Source organism: Tachypleus tridentatus, chromosome 8, assembly GCF_004210375.1.
Source record: "Tachypleus tridentatus isolate NWPU-2018 chromosome 8, ASM421037v1, whole genome shotgun sequence".
Taxonomy (NCBI): domain Eukaryota; kingdom Metazoa; phylum Arthropoda; class Merostomata; order Xiphosura; family Limulidae; genus Tachypleus; species Tachypleus tridentatus.
In genome coordinates this window covers 7,184,062-7,210,044 of record NC_134832.1, presented here as the reverse complement: position 1 = coordinate 7,210,044, position 25,983 = coordinate 7,184,062, and the positions used below count along the sequence as shown (strand labels likewise).

Below are 25,983 nucleotides of genomic sequence, written 5' to 3'. Positions count from 1 at the left end.
GTACTTTTGTTGGATTTGTGTTTATAAGTTTAATTTGTTTGTAATCTCCATCTCCTTGTTCTCAGAAGTCCCAACCACTGGAACCTGCAAGACAGCTTTAGAACTTTTTATCCAAGACCCTAACCCATTGATGCATATTCCCAGCAACCAATCAGGAACCCTTATAAAATTCATTACCACCAAAACTAACTTTATGCTCAATAACAAAACTACCTACAAATAAATGGCCTAAGTATGGGGAACCTCATGTCACCAGTTCTAGCCAAAATTTTTATGGCACAAATTAAACCTCAAGTGATCAATTCAGCCTTACACCCACCACTATACTGGTACATGTATGTTTATGATACAACTATTGGATTCACATCTACGGAACACATAGTTAGGTTTCTTTCAATCACGTTAACTCGGTACACCCGAACATTAAGTTCACCTGTGAACAGGAAAAAAACTTACCAAATAGCATTTCTTAATCTCAAGATCACTAGAACCGATACACAATTCAAAACAGAAATCCACAGTAAAAAATCACCCATACTGGATTATACATTCCCTGGACTCAGCATATGAAACGAAACAAAAACTCAACATATTAAAAACCAAACAAACACAACCATAAAACTATGTTCAACTGATAAAATTAACGATGAAATAACAAATAAAACCACGCTTTATCAGCATCAACAAATTTTCTCCAAAAACAATGGAAAAAATTATACGCACACACCTACACCAACAATAAATCCCAAAGTACAACAAATTACAAAACTTTGCATTGCTGCAAACCTTATGTTCCCGACATCAGAGAAAAAATAACCAACATTTAGAAAAAACTTATAACAAAACACAACATTCCAGCAAACATCAAATTTATTCAAAAACCAGGTAGAAAACTAAAGTCCATATTATTTAAAAACTACACTGACAAACACAACACCAATATAATTTATATAATATAATGCAATAACTGCCACGACTTCTATATTGAAGAAACAAGCAGAAAAATGGAAACTGGATTCAAAGAAAAAAAAACACCTTCACACGTTTTTGAAAACTACAAATCAAATAAACATAACATAACCATAGAAAACACCTAGATACTAAGTAAGGAAACAAATATAAGCAAACACAAAATCAAAAAAGCCACACTTATACAACAACTAAAACCAAAATTAAACCAGTATAAAGGAACACCTTTATACCTATACTAATTAATAACGTAACATCCATGCAGCTGCAACGCCCCATACAATCCGTTATCCGTTTATACTCTCATCTGTAAGACATGTGCCCGGCATCGCTCAGTTGAAAGCTCTCTCTTTGTTAACTTGAAGGTGACCTAGGAAGGTGAAAACTTCTTTCTCCGCTTATCAATAAAAGTGTTAATACCCATAGCAACCGTTATGAGATACATCAAAAACGGATAATTAAGAAGACAATTAAGAATATTTGAAGTTATTTCTGGTAAGTAGTGTGAATCGGTTACCGTACTTATGCTTTTAGTGAAGTGTGGGATCAATTAAATATCGTGTATATTGAGATAATTCTTGTGAGTAAGTGTTTTATGTCAACGTGGTACTGTTAGTGTAAGTTTTAAAAGTGATCTGCCATGTAACACAATGTTCAAAGTTACACAAATTTTAACAGAGGAAATAAACTTGTTATCGTTACACGAACTAAATGTTGAATCATTTTCACCAGATTATGTGAAAGAACCTAATCACCAAATGATCAATGTTACAACAATATTGTCATTGCTGTTTATTGATGTAGAAACACTTAAAGCTGCAGAAAGGCTATTCTTTCTGAGGATTGAAATCAGATCCAAGTAATTCCATTTCGAAGGGTCATTTTCAGAACTTTATTCTTAGGAGTGAAGATAGGTATGAGAAAAATGGTTCCCACTTTTATTCTTATTTTTCCTATCAATAATAGTCTTATTAAAAATTAATGTAAAATTGATTTATTTTCTGTACACACATATGTATAGAGTAATAAGTTTCGCAAAACAACTGCGATATAATATTCAAGTTAGTAACTGAGAGATGTTTTGCATTGTATGTGACCATGATTTCATAGCAGAATAGATAACTACAACTATCTTCGATCGGTGCAAGCCACCTATTGAGATCAAAACCAAAATTTCTCCCAGTAGCGAGTAGACTTAATTAAATATATTGTTCTTACTTATAAATATCAAGATTTATTGTTTTCTCATATTTGTATTATATATAGTAGAAACAGACTCGAATCAGAATTGAATGCTATCTCACACCACCCCTTACAGAATTTAGCACATACTTATCGCTGATTTTGTGCTCCAGATTTTAGAGTTATGGAGCAACATTTCTGGAGGTTAACTTCACTCCAATCCCCATTGGCTCTGGTGTTTATAAATTTTGGCAAGTACATTGTGCTGATATTGTGCCATAAATCTCGGGATCTGTGTTATACTAAAACTAAAATTTTGGAGTAATTATTGTGTGTGTTTGTAGAAGGTGTATGGCTACTTCACGCTAGCTTACTACTGATTCTGATTCACGTGAAATTTGAAATATATAATAAGTGCTGATTTATTGTAAATTTTTGTTGCAAATTCCAAAATGTGTGCTGAATTACAATTATAATTGTGAGGCAATCTTCAGGCGTGGGGAAGCTAATTTCGGAACACTATGTCCCGTCTACCATTACGTCATTAAGAAAATTAATAACAGTTCAAGGGCATGAGAGTTTAGAAATAATACAAATCTTAAAAATTCTATACTTGAAGCATGTAGACTTACCAGGATTAGAATGCAAAGTTTTCCTTATTTAATTGAATGTTTAACAAAAATTCAAACTCTGCTGGTTCCTTTTTGTGTACCACCTTCCTTTACTTTTGAAATTCTCTCCACTAGCTTAGCAGTAAGTTTACAGGCTTATAACTCTAAAAGTCGGACTTCGATATTTATGTTGAGCAAAATACAAATAATTCATATTAACTTTGTTCATAATCAAAAACTAAATCGGCTTTAAAAACTCCCAGTACTACAAGCTTTAAGTATTTGACATAATTAGGTTAACCTCGATTACAGTTTTGGATATAATAAAATAATTACTTTTAATTATGTTCTCCTTCATATAGTTATGTATAACATCTAATTACCTTGAATACTTTTCCACTATTGCACTTCACGTGGATCGTAACTTACAACTGTACTTCTGTCATTGTCTAATGTAGATATAAAGCTGAAATGTTGGAAAATAAATTCATGCACTGATACTTCAAATTAAAATTGTGTTTGTTAAACTAAGGAAAGCCAAAGCATTTTAATTTAGATAAAACACATCAGGTTAAAACATATATGTAGGTCTACTTAAAAAAAAAAACACTAAGATATATTATCCAAAAGGTCACAGTAAAAAAAAAAAAAGATACAATAAATTTAGACTAAAATGTCAGTCTGAAGGAAATGTTAAGCAATATTACTGATAAACGCAACAAAAGTACTCCAATAATACCCTGAATCATTCATCATGTAGAAGGTATGGCTTTTCGTACTGAGTAAACATGCAGACACACAATTTTCTTTCATTGTAATTCTTTTTGTGTTACATCATCAAATAATTCTAATGACCTGTTATTTCTTTAACAGAGATCCACCTAATGACCAAAAGGAAATGACATGTTCCTCTCTTGACAAGATAAATGAAACGATGCTGTGCAGGTAAATCTTTACTCCTGCAATTTTTAATTCCATATATATGATGTAAAGATATATACATTCGTTTCATATGCTGCTTTAATTCTATGTACTTTAAATTCAACCATTTCTTCAATTAAATGCTTCTCTATTTCCTGGATGTTTAATCATGTGCATGATGTGTAGCATAAAACAGTAGGTGGTTCAATATCCAAAAAAAAAAAGGGATACATTTGAAAATTTCATTACCCAGGTCACAAAAGCAAAGTTTGAAGAGAAAAATGGTCTTTTCCATTTACTTTAGGCATAAGCAATTGGGAAATAACACTTTCTGCCCAAGAACAAAAAATTAAAAATTTTGTTACATCGTGTAATTTTGATTATAAGATATTTACCCACTACTGAAATGTTCATATAAATAGAATGTTGGAAATTTTGGTCATCTCTTGACAAACCACAATTATACTGGAAAGGATTTATATATGGAGTGGAGCTTCTCCTGGATATGTCATCTCGATAAGCAGGGTGAATAAAAATTTTCTCTATTAGGTATTAGTAAAAATATTATTTCTCTTCAACGTTTGTAAGGGGAATTAGAATGGTTTACACTAATGTAAAATAGGTGATAACTATAAATTAATACATTACGTGCACAATATTAGACTATAGTTATACAAGACTGCTTTATATGTCATACTTCTTGCACGTTTTTGTAGTTTTATGAATAACAAAGGTGGCATTGTTCCAGGGTAGTTCAGCATTAAACAGAAGTGTTTGATTCATGCTCACGGTCTTATTCTGATATTAATATTAACTGATTCTGTTCTCCTTATCAAAAATACCCTTGTGGTTTACTGTAAAGCGATTCAAGAGTAATAGAAAAATAAACTTATTTTGAAGAGAAATGGAAAAATAAGATAGACTAGTTGGATGCTTTAAACTGGACACAAAAATCCTGTAAAGATTCTGAGAAATTATCCCAGGTCCACAAACACAGTTAATTACAATTGGCACGTAGTGATTATAAAAGGTAAAAATAAATCAAGATAAAAACAAAAGAAGGCGTAAAAGCAGGTAGAAATTTTAAATAAAATTAGAAAGGCCAATGGCCCTCGACTTCTTATGTCATCTCCAGGTTAATAAAGATGATCTAAGAAGGTCAAAACGTTGTTTTCTACTTTACATAATTAAAGTTGTAATACTCATACCAGCCGTCTTGAGAATACAAATGATCAGCTTCTTAAGCCATTGCTGTTTCTAGTGGTTGGACAAATAGGATTTTAGGTTGCATCTGCATAAATACTGAATACAAGCTAAAGAGGTTATAATTTCATTGTATAGGTCACTTGTTGGGCTGCATTTGGAGTATTGTGTTCAGGCTTGGAAAGATATTGAATTGATAAAAAGGGTTCGGAAGAGGGTTACTAAAATGGTACCTGGGATGGAGGAATTGTCATATGAAAAAAATCTTTAATGTTCTTAAAATTATTTTATCTTTGAAAAAGAAGAGTTACAGGGGATCTGATTGAAGTGTCTAAGATTGTAAAATGAACTGATAATGTTGATATATCAACATCTTTCATACTTAACATTACAATCTTATTAACCTTTTGTCTTAGACTAATTATTAGTGTTAGCTTTGAAAGGAAAGTTGTATCTTTCAGACGAACGCTAACTGGATGCGTAATTTTGCTGCTTTATTTAATATTCTATACAATTGTTAAGGCTGCAAAATTAATACAACTTTTTGGTAATAATGACTGGTGTGAGGCAGTCATATTGTTTAAAGACAGAATACAATCGCATGCGGGACAGCAGTAAGTTTATTGACTCAAAATGCTGAAATCCGGTGTTCGATTCTGTATAATGAACACAGACAAATGTACAGAAAATAATTTAAAAACTAAGACTTGTAGGTGCATAACAAAGTTATAAGAAAAATCCCACAATTAATATTAGAAATTTCGGACTGTTACTCATATATAATTATTTTTGTGCAGCGCCAAATAGCACAGCGGTATGTCTCCAGACTTACAAGGCTAGAAACCTAGTTTCGATATCCGTGGTGGGCAGAACACAGGTATCCCATTCTGTAGCTTTGTGCTTAACTTCAAATAAACTTTTATGTAATTTTCTTTCAGAAGAAGAAACAACTGTTGCAGTTATTATTCATAAAGTCTGCATTACTTTTAGTTTCTTTTCTAGACTTTAAGATAATCATTTTAGAAATTATGTGTGCTTATAAAATACACTTAACTCATAATAAATGCATGAAGATAACGTGTGGAGTGAGTGTCCAACATTCAAACTAGCAAGTTTACTTTTCTCTTATTAAGAATTAATATTTGATTTATACAGTCTTTGTTGTTGTTGTTGTTGTTGTTGTTTTTTACATTAAGCTACACAACAGACTCCACGTTATCCACTGTGAGGAATCGATCCCTGGATTTTAGCGTTGAGAATAGTAAATTTACCGCTTACTTAGTGGAGAATGTTTATGAAATGTCTAGCCTCTTTCCTAAGAACTACCAAAACACAGATATATAAAAAATCCTATTTATCTGCCTTTGAAAAAAATGCAATCACGTAAAGTGATTACCATGTGTTGGGCAATTTATTAGTATCTCATTAGTGACAGATCGAAGGTAAAGTTCATTGAGGAGGCTTATAGGTGTAAAACATGTCTAAAATGTCTGATAAAACTTCGTAAGGCAAGTCGTTTTCCCATATTTTCCCAGGTTTTAAACCAAAATTCAACCATGTCATCCAAACAATATTGCAGAATGTATTATATGTCATCAGACCATCAGTAAAAAAAAATCAAATAAATTGATAAAATAACAAAATTCAAGAATTCCTAGAGTAAGTAATACCATAAACAATTTATTATCAAAGAATTGAATTTTTGCACATTTATGCAATAAGGGTTTGTTTGTTTGTTTTGAAATTTCGCACAAAGCTACTCGAGGGTTATCTGCATTAGCAGTTCCTAATTTAGGAGTGTAAGACTAGAGGGAAGGCAGCTAGTAAACCACCACCCACCGCCAACTCTTGGGCTACTCTTTGACCAACGAATAGTGGGATTGGCCGTCACATTATAACGCCCCTACGCCTGAAAGGGCGAGCATGTTTGGCGCGACGGGGATGCGAACCTGCGACCCTCGGATTACGAGTCGCACGCTTTAACACGCTTGGCCATGCCGGGCCGCAATAAGGGTAAAAATATTGAAAAATAAAATAAAACGTTCTACCATGTATATGTTACTTCAACAGTTAAAGCTGAAGAAGGCGATGTAGTGTTGTGGAAAACGTTCTCTTAGAAACAGTTAAGTCTTTGGAAGAACAAAAAACATTTAAAGTGTATTTAAACTTGTTGTTGAAAATGTACATGAACCAGAGTTGTATTTGCATCTTACATTTCTAAGGCGATGATAGATTGTTCCAAAATGTCCAGATAGTAAAACATTAATTTGAAGAATATCAAGGGGACTTCAATGATATTTCATGACCAGTTTATTGCATGGTTTCAATCCAATAGCACTTTCTTGGGATACCTTAGAACGTCTCATCTGCCAAAATAGTTCTCTACAGAAACCAATCAAACAGTTAACGTCTATATTTTTCAAGAGATGAGATATAACCAAATTTAAAACCTTCTTGTGGTGTGTATTTAACGCAAAGTTCAGGTTAATATTTTGCTGAAAGATTATCCAATACGATAGATATTAAAAATCCTATATATATATATATATATATATACATGTATACCTTTAAAAAACTAAGTTGTTTTGAATTAATCTTTTTTATATATTATATATAAAACTAGGAACCGATCAAGATATATCATAATATACATACGTGCTCCTTAGTAGACCTCCAGCGGGTATAAGTGGCTTAATGCTTTTTGGTATTGTACGTTCATTAATTTTCATCCAATGAGTAGTAGCAAACGTATTTATCTAAGTTTAATAATTAATTATTATTATTCCAGGTCTAAATGCATTTCAAGATTGGAGAAAGAAGCATAAAAATGAAAACAAAATTCAAGGAACAAAAAATAAAAACACCTTCAAATGTTTTTGAACACTGCAAATCAAATAAACACAACATAACTATAGAAAACACCCAGATACTAAGTAGGAAAATAAACATAAACAAACGCAAAATAAAAAACCCTACTTATAAAATAACTCAAACAAAATTAAACGAATATAAAGGAACACATCCTTACCTATTTTAATTAATAATCTAACATATACTGCAGCAACCCCTACAGTCTCGTACCCGTTTACACTTTCGTCCCTAAGACAAATGCCCGGCAACGGTCAGTTATATACTCTTTTTGTTAACCTGAAAATGACCTAATAAAGTCGAAACATTGTTCTCCGCATTGTTTTGATAAAAGTTTTAATACCCATGCCAGTTGTTTCGAGATACATTTTTACTTCAAGTGGGTTTCTCGCCATCAAGAATTATTCCAGGTTTAATTATATATAGGTTAAGATTCAGACGAAAGTAAGTCACTAAATTTGTTGAGTTGAAGACTTCTGAACAGAAGGTTTTGCATCAAGAGCCCCGCTTCAGCATCCAAAAGATGCCTCCTCAAGCTGGTTGGTTGCCTCAGGGAAGGGAAGTCAATGATGTCATTATTTACTTCGTAGCTCCAGAATTAAAGACATTAAAAATAGAAGAAATATAGAGAGAAATTATTCTTATTCTAGTTTGTCATATTGAATGCAATTCCAAAATTGCAAAAAAAAAAACTCCTGTTAAGCTCAAATTTACTGAAAACTCTTTATATACAGTTGCTAAATCTGTTTGTTTTATAGTCAGTAACATTTTTGAAGTTTTATTTGGCAGAATAAAGTTACTGTTATCAAATGATCTAGTCTATTATTTTTGGACTATTAATATTCCAGTTTTAGAATTTTTAACTAATTTAATTTTTCTAAAAATAGATAACACTGTTACTACTTGTGATTTTACCATATATATTTCTAAATATAAATTTATCTTATATGAACGTCGATAATAAATAAATATATAATAGTAAACCCATTACAGTTTATAGTTTAATAATATCACCTACTCAGAGGCTCGGAAATTATTGTCCCCAACTCCATCTCAGACATATGTTGCTGCACTCCATTCCACTACCACAGTAGAAGTGCAAAAAGATCTTTCCGTGACTCCAACAGAGTGGTTTGCCAAACATTCTAAGAATCTTGTACCCTCCATAATTAAAAAAGGTGATGAATCTATGCTTACTTCCATATCTGTCCCTACCGCTTCTTCCAGTGACTGCCCAGTTTCACTTCATTTAGGTTCAAATGCTTCCTTGGATCCATCCTCTTCTGCAGGCCCACAAAGTAAATCGACCATTCATTCAGTCCTCAGTCATTGGAATCTTTGTCCACTGACAGAAACCTGCCTACCTGACCCAGGGTAGAATCCATGAAGGTTGAGAGATCTTCATCCAGTAAAGAAAAGCGTGGTTTGAAACAGAAAATTTCCCCCACATTATCCTTTACATAAATAACAATGGACACTCTGATCCAGTGGAACTGTCGAGGTTTACGATCAAATTTAGATGACATTAAGGATTTGATTGATTCTTACTCTACCGTGTGCCTCTCCTTACAGGAGAAGCCTGCTGATACAGACACCATCCAGCAATTTTCCTTGCACAGAAACGACAGGCCATGTGATGGACGAGTGCATGGTGGGGTGGCATTGCTGGTTGATCAGCGTGCGCCAACCTTATCTTTGTCACTTAATAAATCCTTGGAGGCTGTAGCCATCCGTGTTTCCTTGGGTGGTACCATCACTACTTGTTCTCTATACCTGCTTACTTGAGAGATCTATAATCAGTCAGACTTTGATGCCATCATTGAGCAGTTACCATCCCCCTTTTTACTACTGTGGAATTTTAATGGACATAATCCCCTTTGGGGTGGTTTTAATATTGATGGGAAGGGTCGTGTTATAGAGGATATGCTCTTGGACCACAACCTGTCTCTCTTCAGTACTGGTTTTTATGCTTATTTTCATGCACCTAGTCAATCTTTACTGCTGTAGATCTTTCTATCTGCTCCCCTTCGCTTTTCACTTATTTTCTTGGAGAGTCGTTGGTAATCTATGGGGCAGTGATCATTTTCCTGTCATTATGAGAGAGACTGGCCATGGTCGATACCATGCGATCCGCGTGCCTCGATGGAAGTTGGACCAGGCTAACTGGCCTTCTTTCACCACTCTCTCAGAACTTGATCCTGTGATCATGTGTAAGCTATCAATAGATGATTGTGTGACAGCAGTAACTAACTGTATTGTACTGTTTCCCACAGTATCCTCGTCCTTGACAAATCCTGCCTGTCACATAACAAGAAAAGCTCAAGAAAGGGCTTGGTATACCTTTCATAGATATCCCACATTTTTATACCACATTGCATTTCAGCAGACCAGTGCACACACTCGGCAAGTCAGACGTCAAAGCCAGAAGGAATCTTGGATTAAATACACCTCTAGCATTTCTTCTACCACCGGTTCCAAAGTCATGTGAAACAAAATTCGAAAGGTTAGTGGCCTGTATCCTTCTGCCCCTCTTCAATCTTGTTCTCTGATAGCTAGAGCATCGTCACTACTCTCGGCAAAAGCTTTTCTCATGCATCTAGCCCTTCTGCTTCATCCCTTATCTTCTTAGCCATCAAAACATGGGCAGAACGACTGCCTCTTTCCTTTCAGGCTGATCGCCTCCATGACTATAATCACCCCATTATACTGGTGTAACTTAAACTTGCTCTTCATTGATCTGGCAGTACCTGATGATATTCATTTCAAGATGGTGTGTCATCTCTCTCCTACCCACTCAGTGTAAGTTCTGAAGACAGTGCTTTATCATGGACCACCTGATTCAACTTGAAACATCAATCGGAGAAATCTTTCTCAAACAACAACATCTTGTTTCTGTATTTTTTTTACCTTGAGAAAGCTTGTGATACAACGTGGAGGTATGGTATCTTTCTTTGAGTCATCTGAAGAAGACAGATATTCCCAATTGGAAATACCACCTTCTATTTGCCGAATATCTTCCGAACCATCCTTCCATTCCCATTTATACAGATGGTTTACCATGATTTGGTTGTTGCATACAGAATCACCTCTACAGTTCTTCTGTTCACTGCCGAATTGTACGCCATTTCTCTTGCCCTGAATCACACACAAGCTTGCAGTACACGAACTGTACTATTTATACCAATTCACTTAGCTCTCTGTTAGCCCTTGAATCGCTTCACATCAGTTATCACCCAATTCTCGCCTATATTCAAAACTGAATGGCCCATTTTTCTTTAACATCTACTTCTATCCAGTTATTTTGGATACCAGGCCATGTTGGTATTCGTGGAAAGGAGCTCGCTGACACTGCAGCTAAATCTATCAGTTCTGGCACTATCACTGCTGTGCCTGTTCCATACATGGACTATGGTCCTGAATTCAAGGCTCGACTCCATGCCAGTTAGCAGTCGGCTTGGATTGAGCAACATGAAAACAAGCTTTTCCAAATAAAACCCTTTGCTGGACCTTGGGCGTCTTGTTTCCATAAGAATCGGAAAGAGAAAGTTGTCCTCTTTAGACTATGCATTTGTCACAGTTTTTAACTCATTGTTTTCCTTTATCTGGGGTTGATGTACCAATGTGTCGTCTGTGTGACAATCAAGTCACAATAAGCCACATTTTATGTCTTGCCGTCATTACGACTCTCAGCGACGGCACCATTTTAGACATATTTTGTCCCATGGCATTGGACAGTGTCATCGACGATGGTGACACTGTCCACCTTACAAATGTTTTTAGTTTTTTAAAAGCCATTAATCTTTTTAACACTATTTAAACTTTTAATTCATAAATTAAACATTTTTATAATTCCTTTTTGAAGTACAACAAGTTTCGATAAGAAATTAGAAAATGTCCATAAATAAATTATCTTCCTCTTTATATGTTATCTCAGGAAACAAAAACTTCTAAGCAAACGCTTACACTAGTACTCAGCATGAGAAATACAATGCCAAGAAGCTAATCAGATTAGCCAACATAACCATAACTAAGAAAACAAACAATGCTCAAAGATTGATCCTCCTCACTAAAAGAATTCTACAAAAAAAGAAAAAAGGGTATTTTAAGGTAAAAGTCCAATATGAACCCTGCCAAATGTAATGTTAATGCATTTAGGTAATAAAATGAACCTCTCAGTTATACAAAAAACTCTGTTACACACCCAACCTCAGGAACTATGGGCTGTTTACGTGGGCTGAATCATTTATTTAATTCAAATAGACAATCATTCTACGGATGTTTTGAAGATACTTCTGAATACTTTGCTGAATTAGTGTCAAGATTCCAAAGTATTAACATCACAAACAGTTTTAAAATTTTGTAAATATAAATGATGTAGAAATGGCAGTGATAAAAAGAATGTAAACAAAAATATTAAAATTAATTTTACACTGTGAATACATACTTGATTTTAATATTAATGCCATCTGAAGTTATATATTAATGACTGTTTGTGTGCAGTTTGTTTTCATAAATTCACTCTCATTTCAGTGTAAGCAACAATATTATATAACTAAGAGCCTGAAATTTACCTATAAGGAAAACCAAGTTAAGTCAAAACGTGTCTTGATTATTAAAGCTTCTTGCTATCAGATCGAACAAATTGACCTACCTCGTAACTATTTTGGACTCTTACACTATCACTTTCAATATTCTTTTACTTCTTCAGAATCATGTTCAACAGGAAGAGATAAATCTTAATTTGTTGGCAATATATGACTAAATTCCTTTACTTTTATTGATATGATTTGTAAAAGTTTTATGTGGTCTTGTGATGAATATTACATTAATGTAATATATTGCCAACATTCGTTTTATGAAAGGTTTACCTGAAATATGTCAGAATATTTACAATCTGGCAAACCAAATCTTTTTATAATTAATGATCTTATAAGTGAAAGTGATGAAAATGAATCACTTAACTTTTTATACACAGGAGACATCTCTTGAATTTATTAGTGTTTTATATTGTTCAAAATCTTTTTCACGTAAGTAGAGAAATGCATAAGATTAGTTTAAATTTTGAAAAAAGCCTATTAAGATGCAATGAAGTAAAAATATGGCACTTACTTATTGAATCTACAAACGTCATCCCAAATGCGTTTGAGGATGGGGCTATTTCCTTGAGATAAGGTTATAGTGTATGTGCCCAAGTTCGTTGAAACTAATGTTTTATCCTACAAGTGCCTACTGATTATCAAGGGTGCATTCGTAATAGATCTAGAAGGGATAGATATGAAGGAGTGACCGTATGTTATTAAACAACCATTTTCGAGTTAATACTGTTTAGAAACAGAATATCACCCATCATTGTTATTGAGTGATAACACTACTTAATTCTACATAACCAACATAAATATTTCCATAGACTGGGCCCATTTTGGTTCCCATGATATATTTTTCCATAAAAGTCTAAGGTATTCCAAGTCAGTTAGCCAAAGTGTGGTGTCTGCGGGTAAGTTACTTCTTTGTGTGGTATAACAGTCAAAATCTAATCAGTGATGTACCATCTTTAATGAATTTAGGTAAGGTATCCTCCAGGGGTTGCAAAACTACTATTTGTCTCACGTGCGATTATATCACTGACTTATCAACACTACCCAGTTCTACCTTTACCTTTCAATTAAAAAGCCAATTCACATGTACATCAGAGTGCATTGTTTATTGAATTATTTAAACCCCCACAATGAGTATGATTGTGAAAGCTTAGAACATAAACTAAATTCTGTTGCACCACGTCACTAATGTATGTTTTTTAGGTGATTACAGCTTCCCTTAACATCTCTTTGTCACCCATGTTAACTTCATATCCCCTACTCATATTTCCCTGTTTGTTTGTTTGTTTGTTTTGGAATTTCGCACAAAGCTACTCGAGGGCTATCTGTGCTAGCCGTCCCTAATTTAGCAGTGTAAGACTAGAGGGAAGGCAGCTAGTCATCACCACCCACCGCCAACTCTTGGGCTACTCTTTTACCAACGAATAGTGGGATTGACCGTCACATTATACACCCCCACGGCTGGGAGGGCGAGCATGTTTAGCGCGACGCGGGCGCAAACCCGCGACCCTCAGAGTACGAGTCGCACGCCTTACGCGCTTGGCCATGCCAGGCCCATATTTCCCTGATTATTATTATCATTTTTCATTTTTCAAATTTATGTGTATTACTTTTTGTGTTTTTTAATTTCTAAAATCCAATGTTTTCACTTTAATACTTGGTTTTCATTTTTAAATTGTTTATACAAATGCCTCATCAATGTTCCTTCTAATAATATTGGTTCAGTCGTTAGGGCGCACGACTCATAATCTGAGGGTCGCGGTTCGAAACCTCGTCATACTAAACATGCTCGCTCTTTCAGCCATGAGAGCATTATAATGTGTCGGTCAATTCCACTATTCGTTTCTAAAAGATTAGCACAAGAGCTGTCGGTGGATGGTGATGACTAGCTGCCTTCACTCTAGCCTTACACTGCTAAATCATGGGCGGCTAATGCAGATAGTTCTTGTGTAGCTTTGCGCGACATTCAAAAAACAAACAAATATGACAATATCTTCTTTAACGTGCTCCATGCAATACGTACTTAATTTATAATCTCTATGTATTCTAACCCTTGAAGAATTTTGTCTAAGCTTTATCCATATAACACAATTTATACAGTCTGACGAAGAACTCCTGTGAAAAACGTTGCAAGAAATCATTAAAAAATATTATAGACATGTATTTAACGTTTTTACATCATTTTTCTATATCTTGTGGTATTAGTTACTGTGTGTTTTTCACATAAGATAGCGAATTAATTTATTTCTTGTAAAACATTTGTTACATGATTGTTTGTTTGGAATTAAGCACCAAGCTACACAAGGGACTACCTATGCTCTGCCCACCACGAGGATCAAAACCCGGTTTCTAAAAATTGGAGTGTTGTTATTTTTTTAATTTCGTGCAAAACTACACAAGGGCTATCTGCCCTAGCCGTTCCTAATTTAGCAGTATAAGGTTAGAGGGAAGGCAATCAGTCATCATCACCCACCACCAACTCTTGGACTACCCTTTTACCAACGAATAGTGGGATTGACAGTCACTTTAAAACGCCCCAACGGTTAAAAGGGTGAGCATGTTTGGTGCGACGGGGATTCGAACCCACGACCCTCGGACTACGAGTCGAACACCTTAACCCACCTGGCCATAATTGTTACATGATACCGTTAATTGGAAACAAACAGTAAGCCTAAGTTAAAATCCATCGTTTCAAAATAAAGCTTCTTAGTAATAGTATATCTTATTCATAAATAAATTAAATGTCCTTAAGGAATTCTATAGCTAATCGATCAAGTGAATAAACAGAATAACTGACCACTAACATTAGTTTCGAAAAATCAGTCACCAAACACTTAACTAATTTTTCACACACTTATTACTCATTCTTACAAGGTGCTCTCCTTTCTCGAAATTCCGTGAAATACCTAGATTATTATATTACCGCAAACCCTACGGGTATTCTTGGACTACTTTTAAACTTATGATAATTTCAGATCTAGAGCCATCAGCATGGTTAGCAGCTCCTTCTGGTAAACAATATTATAAAATTGAAAATGTTGCTTACAATATATGAAATACATGTAAGAACTTTATATTCAAAGGTTAGAATGTTCAATGTACATTCTATAGTAAGAAACTGTTCTGTTTCTTTTGTACTTGTCTTAAAATTCTACATTTAGAGCATCGGAATTTATTTTTAAAATGTTTTAATCCCAGGTAAGATGAATAATTTTGTATGTGTGTGTGTGTATATATATATATATATATAAATGATTGTATATACATATATTCTGAACAATTTGTAATTGTTTCCTTCTCCTCGTTCTACATAAATTGAAACCCATAGTTACAAGGTTGAAATATTCTATCATTTTCAATATTTCGTTAACATCTGCAGACAAGGATTGATGCTTTCGACGTCCATGTGACACAATAGCAAAAAAATCTTAAATGTGGTTGGAGCTTTTTCAGTTGTTCACATATGTTCTTTAAACAAAATGTAATATCCTTTTTTATAAATTGTTCGTCAAGCTGTTTAATGGTTTAGTGAAAAAAACGTTATTTGATATCTACAGCCCCTTTCTCATCGAATTAATATTCAATCGGATGACATATTAAACATTAAGATGTGGATGTACTGAATATAAAGGAAAAAGTTAACTACTACACTTCTGTGTTTCACTTTTGTCTCCCACTTTTCCATATGTTTTACTCATTTTTCCCTTCAGGATGATTTGAGGCCTAAAATCTTTAATTTTCGACTTGATAACTTATTGCTTGTTGATCAAATCCTTGTAAATTAGAAAGATACTTTGAGTGTTTTTTTTTTAAGTAGTATGTCTTGCTCATAAATGTTTTGGTAAAATATTGACACTAGGTACAAAAAGTCTGATTTAACTTCTCACTTGAAAAGATGTTGACTTTTTTATTACCGTACTTGATGTGGATAGGATGCTTAGGGGAAAAATTACATTTCATTCTGGTATAACCCAAATCCTGGCATCGACTCCTTTAGAAAAGTCGAAACTGACTAAGTTACTATGTGTACTTAAAAATAAACGTGTGAAAAGATAGTATAGATTCGGTAGGATTGACTGTTTGGTTGACGAAACGTGGAAGGGTGCTTCCTTTCAGCATGTAGACAATTGCTGCTTGGCAAATGGTATATTTTCCTGTATGGTACAAAGGTAATTTTCGTGTGTATCATAATGTTTTCGAGGTTAAACAATCCACTAAAGATGTTTTCAACGTCTTGGTAACAAATAAAATTAAGTTTAATGTAATTAAAACAATTTGATACCCCTACCAAAATAATTATTGTGTTTCTCATATGTGTGAGTTTGCTCCTGTAGTATTTAATATTACAACGCTAAAATCAGGGGTTCGATTCCTCTCGGTTGGCTCAGCAGATAGCCCGATGTGGCTTTGCTATAAGAAAAACACAAACACACACAGTATTTAATAAATAAATATTATTGAACTGCTCAGTTGATTGTATAGTATTTTATTTACTGTGTATTATTTTAATGACCAGTTACTGTTATTTTATTGACTATAGTTTCATGTTTTAAGGCTTTTTCTGTTGAATCGTTATATTTGCACACCAAACTCAAAGGTAACTATTTTTGTCTTCTACTTTTAAGATTGAAATTATATTGCTGCAAATGTTATAAAATGTAATAGCAAAAGATATATCACATATCCTGTTTTAAATACTTTTCACCCTATTACTTACACAATTAAAAAGTGTAATTTATCTCTTACCATGTACTAAATATAATATGTGGGTCAAACTTGAAACCCATTGCATATACATATAAATTTCCATAGTTCTCAAGTTAAAAAAAAATTAGAAATTCCATAGAATTAAAACATTTTAGGATTCACACTTTTACCTCTGTTGAGATAACTATATTAGAAACTGTTAATGAAGACACCAACAGACTTCAACGAGAGTTTCTACATTTTGAAACTAAGAATGTTATATCATTTTGGATTAAACCAAGATTTTAATAACTCTACTGCTTTCAATTTGAGTAATAATTACTGTATTGCTAATTTTTTTCTTTATAGATAACTTTTTCATAAAAATAGAAAAACTAGAGGTAAAGGAAATAATAAAATAAAATGGGTGTAGTTTTCTATATCTATTATTTCTATTGCTATCCCTTTAAGTTATTTTATTTCTTTAAGTGAAACTGGCAAATGGAGGTTAAGAGTGACAGACGGTGTATCTCCATTAAAATGTGGGTCCTACTTCTTCAGTCACTTCCAAAACCTAGGATACATTTTATATCTCACATTATAGCTTGTCCTCTGGGATCCTTTTAATTAGTTCAGCTTTTTTTTCCTTTTTTTAAATTTATTTTTGTTTCAGCCTGTTTTTAGTTATAACAAATTAAAATATATATATATATACTCATACCTTGTGTAGGTATGTCCATAAAAAATATAATAATTAATATATCAGCAAATCTTCCTTGCTTTATATGCAGCCAGTAAAGCCATAAGAAAGTAAGAGATAAGTTCTGCATCTATGAAACACAAATGGCTTCTACGTTTGAGGCAGCTTTCATTCATCCTCAAGAAGATGTCTTCTTTTGAGATGCAGATATCAGTTTGTGACAGTAGAAAAAAAACACCAAAAAACTTAGATCTTGACTGGGCATGCAGTGCACAATAGTCATTACTGTCTGTATAATTATTACTGAGTGTATAATTATCACAGATTACAGAATTCAGCTACCACAGAAAAAGCAGATACTTGGCTTCACATCCATTTATTTGATGCAGTTTCATTTGGTTTCACATGTATCATAGCGCTGTTTAATAATCTATATATTTGTGTCTTTCGGTATCTGTTTCAACTGTTTGAGAAAGGGCTTTTGGAACATTGAATGATAAAGTGAAATTTGTTGCTCTTCTCACTTTTAGACATAAAATAGAATAATTTTTTTTTCAATTTTATTATTAAATGTTTGTTTGATTTACAGCAAAGCCAAAATGACTGTTTGCTGTGTCCACCATGAGAAACCGAACCCTTCATTTTATTATAATGAATTTGTAGGTTCACTTTAGTTCCACTTGTGGATGTCATTATTAAGGTTTACACTTTTACGAGATGTGATTTTATCAGGCGTCAACATTGAATACATTGGCAGAAAAATTATTTTACATTTTGCTAAATATAGCAAATTTTTTGAAGACAGTTATCAGAGCTACGGATTACCTCGTTAATGTTCTACATTTATCACTTCATTGGAAAACATTTGATTAGCTTTATCTCAAAGCTTTACCACTTCTTTCACTATTCAAAATGGAAATTTTATGAGATGCTTTTTTATGGCATGTGAATTATTTACTCTGGATGATAGCAACTGCACAAATATGAGTTATACAAAGATCCAAGCAGTGTCTCCATTATGTTCCTCATGAATTATTGCTAATATGTAACTGTACAACATATCAAATGCAAACACCAAAAAATAATTTTTGTCTTGAATACTGCAAATGTGGTGAAAAGCATATATGGAAAAGCGAGTAAATTAATGAATTAATTGAAAGAAAATTTATTTCAACAGTCACATTAATTTGTTCAATATCATGTTCTATATTATAACACTTCTAATTAATTCCATATTATTATTCAGGTTTTACATACAGCATTTAGATTTCAATTGGTAACTAAGAAAATTTTCATAAACAATGTTGAGATAACTGTAAACCCTCCTTTGTCACCATTAATAAAATCTTTATTTGATTGCCTGACCTTGTAAACATTGGGTTAGATAACAATTTTTACCTTCGTATCATTCTTTGAAGAGCAAATACTAGTCACAAAAGAGCCTCAGGTTTGCCACCCCACTGGAAGGTAAAGACATGCCACTCAACAGCCCATGCAGTGTGATCATCCAGAGGAAGAATAGCCCCAAGGGGATTATCCTCCTCACCACTTCTGCCCTGCAGGGCATTAACAGTAATCATAAACTGCCAAACTGACACACTATGCCATCTCCCCCCAGGAAGATTTGGGGCTCACAAGAAAACAAATTCCAAAGCAAATGACTGGGAAAAAGGTCCAATCCTGTCCAAATAGGGAGTCAGCAAACAAGGCCCATTTGCCCAACTACTGAGCCCAAGACTTGGCATAGTTCATCTGGGCAGTACTGGCCTGAGAGTAACAATAAACAATAGCCAGCACCAAATCCAGGGATGTTGAGTTTGCAAGGAATATGTTCACATCGTTTGCATGGGAAACATACTTGATACTCAAAACTGGAGGCCAGGATTAAAACAGAATGATACAGATAAGAGAGTAGATACTACCTCCAATATATAAAGTGAAGGGGACAACAGACAGCCCTGATGAACCCCCTGTAAGATGGGAAAGGAAGATGTCAGATATCCATTAATCAAGAGCCTGCTCAAAGTGGTCCCATACAAGGCTTGCACATGCCAGAGAAAAACAGGAGGAAGACCACACCTCTCCAGAACAAATCACAAAAATTTGTCACGAACTCGATCAAAGGCTTTGCTCTGATTGAGAAACACAATGATTGCAGGGATATTCCTGTCACGGCAGCAGGAAATCAACTGGCTCCAGCACGACCCATTCTATCAACAGCACAACCTGCTTTATTACCAGTGGTGGTCTATGGAGATTGTATCGGTATTGCCAGATGATTTTCTTGGATTTTACCAAATAATTTTCTAAAATTTACTGAAAATTCTTGGAGTTCATCAAGTTAAATAAAAACATATAACTAACCTTATTTTATTAAAAACTTGGCAAAAGACAAATATATGCTAAGAAAAAAAAAGCACTCATAATTTGAAATTAAAAACCAAAGTTTCTTACTATCTAGCAATGCATCTCAAAGTATGATAAACTTATAATGTCTGAGTAACATTGTCACATAACATCTATTTCTATTGCATCTGAATACAATTGCATCAAGATACAACAAACTACAAAACCGTACATTGCTGCATACTATAGGTTCTCGACATGAGCGAAAAAATAACCAACATTTGAGAAAACTTATAACAAAACATAGCATTCCAGTAAAGACCAAATTTATTCAAAAAACAGATACAAAACTAAAGTCCATGTTATGTAAAAACTATACTGAAAAACAAAACACCAAAATAATTTATAAAATATAATGCCACGACTTCTATATTGGAAAAAAACAAGCAGAAAAATGGAAACTAGATCCAAAGAACACAAGAAAACACCTTCACACGTTTTTAATCACTGCAAATAAAAAAATAAACACAACATAACCACAGAAAACACCCAGATACTAAGTAGGGAAACAAATATAAACAAACGAAAAATCAAAAAAGCCCTACTTATACAACTAAAACCAATATAAAAAAAGACCTTTATACCTATACTAATTAATAACCTAACATCCAACTGCAACGTCCCGTACAATCCCGTATCCGTCATGCTCTCGTCCTAAAGACATGCGCCTGGCAACAGTCACTTGCAAACTCTCTCTTTCTTAACCTAAAGATGACCCAGGAATGTCGAAATTTTGTTCTCTGCTTATCAATAAAAGTGGCAATACCCATACGAGCCGTTCTGAGATACAACGCGGCCATTCGTGTAGTACTGGTCCATAATCAAAAGAAGTGACAAAAAGCACTAAATGCTATAAATTTAACATTCATTGGCATTTCTCTAATGAGGGAAGTGCGACCAATGTAACATTTTTTGTTCAAGTGGGTTTTTCGTTGTCATGAATTCTTAAATCCGTCAACCTCTTCCGGCCCTCTTTTGGCTTGTCCCTCCCCGTTAATTATAATGACATACTTACACCACAATCATAAATTATTTATTTAGATTTAATTTTCAGACGAAAGCGTAATCGACATGTACTGTTATATTGCATTCAAGTAGTACAAGTTAAAAAGCACCTTGAGTCAAAGGAATGTTATTTTATTAATATTAATAATAAACATGTTTTGTGATTTTATCTCGGCCACCTTGTGGGGAATTTAATTTTTCCACATTGTCGTGTTTGTGTTGCTTACTCAGTTAGCAACTGCTTGTAATTTAGTAATTTGTGTACATTTATTTATAGTTTCTACTTTCACCTAAGTTAAGTTTTGAAGAGTGTGAAGTTTGTTAGTATGAAGAACAACAGTTATTAGGCATTGAGATCCAATCACTATGTTATCTAATTCAATAACGCCAAGGTGAGTGCAACATTGGTGTTGTGGAATACTCCGAATGGTGAGATATTTTAAGTATTCCTGTTGATAACATTTTACGCCCGTTGTTTTCAAATTTCATATACGTTGGTTATCTACGTTTTCACTAGTTGTAAAGAAAAACACCGTGTAATTGAGATTAATGTATAAGTCGTCAAAAACGATAGGTTAAATACTACCATCCCTACACCCCTCCTACACTAATCAGTATACTGTAGCCCCATATTTCTTAGCTGATTAAAATAAATTTTGCGAAATTAAGCTTGACCAACAAAGAGGCAAGAAAGTGCAGTTGATGCAATCAAACATTGCGAAATTTCTTTTTGAGCCAATTAAAATTAAATCATTCATGAAATGAATTTGTGTCATATTTATAGAATACTTGGGAAAAATCAGTTTAACTACTAACATGGAGAAAAGACTGATCCACCAATGGGTTTTATGTCAAGTTACTTAGAAAAGTATAACCTAATGTTGTTAGTAATGCAAGTATAAAATTTATTATTTTTATTTCTCAAGTTCAGGTATACAATGATCTGATAGTTTTTTTTTGTTTTGTTTTTCTTTTAGTAGTAAAACTATTGATGATAAAACAGAAAATAGTTTGGTTCAGAAGCTGTGTAAATTTAACATTGGATCAATATTTTTACTTTTATGGTAAGTTTTATGCACTTTACTCCAGGCTGGGTCACACTATGTCTATAGCATTATATCAATTCTCCCTATATCCCTTGCACCTAATCACAGAAACTGTAATGGGCAGGCTGTAATTAAATTACCTAGATAAATACATTTTGGCTCCTATTTTGAGAATTCAAGTGTGATGTGACATACTGGCTTTTGTATATTAGATTAGAGCTTGAAGATACCTGTTACTGTTAAGGAGAGTCTAACATGCTTAACACAAAACAAAAAACAAAAAAGAAGCTAAACATTAGTTAATAATTTAATATGGTTAAAAGTTAAATTCAAAACATTAACACAAACTTCGCAAATTCTAAGAGAGACACTCCCCAGAAATAGTATAAATTTATAATAAAGAATGAACATTTTCAGTAAACCGTGATGATGAGAAAATCCACTTGTAGAGAAAATTATATATTTAGAAAAAGAAGGTTGAAATGCTGTTTGCTACTCTACTAAAGCTTTCTCTATTCATACCAGCCATTTTTAAATATATAATTTTCAGTAAAAAACACAATATAAACATTTCATTAAGTTATACATATAATCTTCTTAAACTTTGTTACATTATTTGTCATTGCTAAACACTGGAATTGTGGCAGCGTTTTCCTACCTTCAAGAATAATATGTAAAATGTGCTGTATTTATATTTTTATACACCATTGATTGATAGTTGTAGAAGCATAGTTAGTAAAACTTGCTGCTGACATTCCTTAGTTTTTCAACAAAAGTTTAATTAATTATACTTATAACTTGTGAGTTCTAGTTTATTCATGTTAATGAGGATGCATTATTCTCAGAGTTAGAAATGCCCAAGCAAACTTCACCAGTTATGACTCTATTAATATTTTTTTTGTACTTAGATTTGGCGGATAAAGGTGGTAGAATATGAGAACACGTATAATTTTTGTCTGGATAGGAGTTATTTCCAAAATTGGAATTTACATAATTTTGGGAGATGAAGGTATAAACTAAAAATTATTATAAAAGCACAATGTTCAAATAGAAACAAATATATTTTTATACATACTGATATGATGAATATTCCAGACTTGTTTCTCTGACAGGTGTATTGACTTGTAGTATGAGTTTCTATCAACAGTAATAGAGGCCAGCACCTTACAGGAATTTAATAGGAGAATTGATAATTTCCTGAAAAATAATTTCCTGTATGTGGTGAGGGGACCTCCCAGGGAAGGTTCTGTTCTTTCAGTTTACCTCCTCTGGGATCTAAACATCCAACCACATGTTTGGCATGCGTGGCCACCTGTGAAGGGGTGAAGAGGATCCTGGTGGTTGATGGGTACAACCCTAACACACCACTTTAGTTTTGAATTCATGTAGACGGGCAGCCCCCCTTGGGTCAATCAGCTGGTCCACTTGGGTTAGGGTGAACCAAGTACCAGTGTTGGATGTTCTCAACAAATGTTGTGGACATTGTATTTGATGCTGGTTTTTTGGGTATAGTGCTCATGAAACCATGACATTGCTGCAGTGTCCTTGTTTGACATTGTAGTGCATCCCCTAGTAGGGCTCCATGGTGGATGGGGTCAGTGGGCACTGAAATATTCCTTTATTATGGATCTTCCAAATAAAAACTTAAATAAGATACTGAAAAAACAGTCCATCGGCAAACGACCACGTCTTGAAGATTATGAGCAACAATCTTCAACATCTGTAACACCTGTACCTCATTTTCTTGTACTACATTCTCTTTCAGACAAACCTTTAGGGCAGATGTCTCCCTTTTACATTCAGAAGGAACTAGAAGGACTTGCTGGCTCTCCAAATTCAGTAAAGAAGCTTTGATCTGGTGACATATTGGTGGAAACATTCATATCTCAACACAGTGAACTCCATGTGATGAATTCAAAGTAGCATGAGATGTAACCTCAATGGGTATATCCCCAATTGCCAATTGAAGAACATCCCAGAGTCAGAGATTCTTGCTGGTTTCTCCGCCCAAGGAGTTTCTACAGTGAAGCATATATCCACTCACAAAGATGGGATTATGGTGCTGACCAATGTCCTCATTCTGACATTTACATCACTGCGTCCACCTACCACCATCAAGGCAGGTTATCTTCATTGCAAGGTATGGCCATACATTCCAAACCCTCTCCGATGTTTCCAGTGTTAGCAGTTCTGTCACTTGAAGACGTCATGTTGTTGTTCCTTGACATATGCTCATTACCGTGGCAAGGACCATGATGCCTATTGGTGTGAAACAGATTCTCATTGCATCAGTTGCAATGGCTATCACTCGTCCTACTTTCATTTTTGCCCTAAATGGTTGGAGAAAAAAGAGGTTCAGCATTTGAAAATGATTCATAACATTACTTATCTTGACGCTCAAAAGTTGCTGTCCATCAATTCATCTTGGACGTACGCTGTGGAAGTGCAGACAGATCTCTCTATGCCTCCAAAAGAATCATTCTCAAAACAAATGAAAAGTCTTTTGACCTCCATGGTTAAAAAAGTTGATGAATCAACTTCACCACCCATTTCTGTCCCTTACATACATTGCAACAAATCCCAGGATCCACTTCCTTCAGTTCTGGGTACAGGCATTTCGTCAGATACATCTTCTCCCACCCCAAGATGCAAAACGATCATTCATTCACGTCCTCAGTCACTGTAATTCTCTTCCAACAGCAAAGACCTGTCCAATCGACCCAGGACAAGATCCACAGAGGTTGATAGACCTCCCTTGAATAAAGACAGTAAAGAAAAAAGATGTGGTCATAAAAAAGAGCTTTCCACCTAACTCACCTACATATAAATAAAAATGGCCACATTGATACAATGGAACTGTCGAGGTTTACATTCTAATCTTGTTGACATCAAAACACTGATTGCTTCTTACCATCCTATATCTTTCCTTACAGAAAACATTTCTGAAACCTTCCGATACAGTCACCTTTTGGCAGATTTCTTTGTACAGAAATGACAGGCTGTGTGATGGACAAGTGCATGGAGGAGTGGCACTGTTTGTTGATCAGCATGTGTCCATTCTCTCTTTGCCTCTTGCCCCGTAGCCATCCACGTTTACTTGGGTCATACCATCACTGTTTGTTCTCTCTACCTGTCACCTGGAGAGACATATGATCAATCAGAACTTGATGTTCTCATTGAAAAGTTGCAGTCTTCCTTTTAAGTCCTTGGGGACTTTAATGGTCATCATCCCCTCTGGGGAAGTGCTGATATTGATAGGAGGGGTTGCTTTGTAGAGTGTATGCTCACTGATCACAACCTTTCTCTTTTCAATACTGGTTTTTCTACTTATTTTCATGTACCTAGTCAGTCCTTTACTGCTATTGATCTCTCAATTTACTCACTATTCTCCCATTTTTCATGGAGGATTGACAATAATCCACAAGTCAGTGATCTTTTTCCTATAATTTTGAGAGAGACTGGCCGTGGTTGATGCCACCCAACCCATATGCCCCGGTGGAAGCTGGATCAGGCAGACTGGTCCACTTTCACTGCTCTTGCAGAACTTGATCCTGCCATTGTCTGTCAGCCATCAATAGACAAATGTGTGGGAGCAGTAGCTAACTGTATTATACAAGCAGCTGCTCTATGTATTCCTACTTTTGCCTGCCACATGGCAGGGAAAGCTCAAAAACAGGCCTGGGATACTTTCCATAGATATCCCACACTTTCAAACCACATCGCTTTTCAGCAGGCTCGTGCACAAGCTAGGTGGGTAAGAATTCAAAGCCAGAAAGAATCTTGGATTAAGT

The 25,983-nt window shown here is 34.4% G+C and overlaps 1 protein-coding gene and 1 long non-coding RNA gene across 6 annotated transcripts in view; both read left to right on the top strand.

Annotated features, from left to right (window-relative positions):
- The first annotated feature begins 1,327 nt into the window (after positions 1-1,327).
- LOC143224093 (uncharacterized) lies at positions 1,328-8,476 on the top strand. Its single transcript, XR_013013204.1, has 3 exons — positions 1,328-1,464; positions 3,636-3,707; positions 7,675-8,476. It is a non-coding gene; the product is annotated as an uncharacterized LOC143224093 (long non-coding RNA).
- A 12,843-nt stretch (positions 8,477-21,319) lies between these two features.
- Positions 21,320-25,983, top strand: part of Rlip (Ral interacting protein) — a 114,955-nt gene continuing 110,291 nt past the window's right edge. Inside the window, exon 1 of one of the 5 annotated variants that reach the window (XM_076517502.1) lies at positions 21,320-21,575. The gene's annotated coding sequence lies outside the window, so the exon portion shown is untranslated. The remainder of the gene's footprint in view (positions 21,576-25,983) is intronic. The other 4 variants (XM_076517500.1, XM_076517503.1, XM_076517501.1 and 1 more) reach the window with 4 other exon arrangements.